Genomic DNA, 479 nt, shown 5'->3' with positions numbered 1-479 from the left:
TCTCCCTTTCCCGTTCATCTTCCTTTCTGGGTTCTCAATATTTGGTTGATCTTATTCAAAGTTCTCCATAAAGTTCTTACCATTTGCAAACAGCATGGATGGAACTGGAGAGCATTATGCTAAGTGAAATAAGCCAGTCAGAGAAAGATAAATACCACACGATCTCACTCATTTGTGGAATATAATGAACAACATAAACTGATGAACAAGGACAGATCCAGAAATGGAGAGGCATCAATTGGATCATTGGGCCTTGGATGACAGATCCAGAGATGGAGAGGCATCAATCGGATCATTGGGCCTCGGAGGGGGAAGATAAGGAGGGTAAGGGGGAGAGATCAACCAAAGGACTTGTATGCAAGCATATAGGCCTAACCAATGGACACAGACAACAGGGGGATGAGGACATGAGTTGGGGGGGTTAGGGGGTAACGTGGGGATAAGGACACATAAGTAAAAACTTAATCAATAAAAAATTT

This window comes from Myotis davidii, unplaced genomic scaffold, assembly GCF_000327345.1.
Source record: "Myotis davidii unplaced genomic scaffold, ASM32734v1 scaffold641, whole genome shotgun sequence".
Lineage (NCBI taxonomy): Eukaryota > Metazoa > Chordata > Mammalia > Chiroptera > Vespertilionidae > Myotis > Myotis davidii.
The sequence above is the reverse complement of the archived record's forward strand: the minus strand, read 5'-3'. Positions refer to the sequence as shown.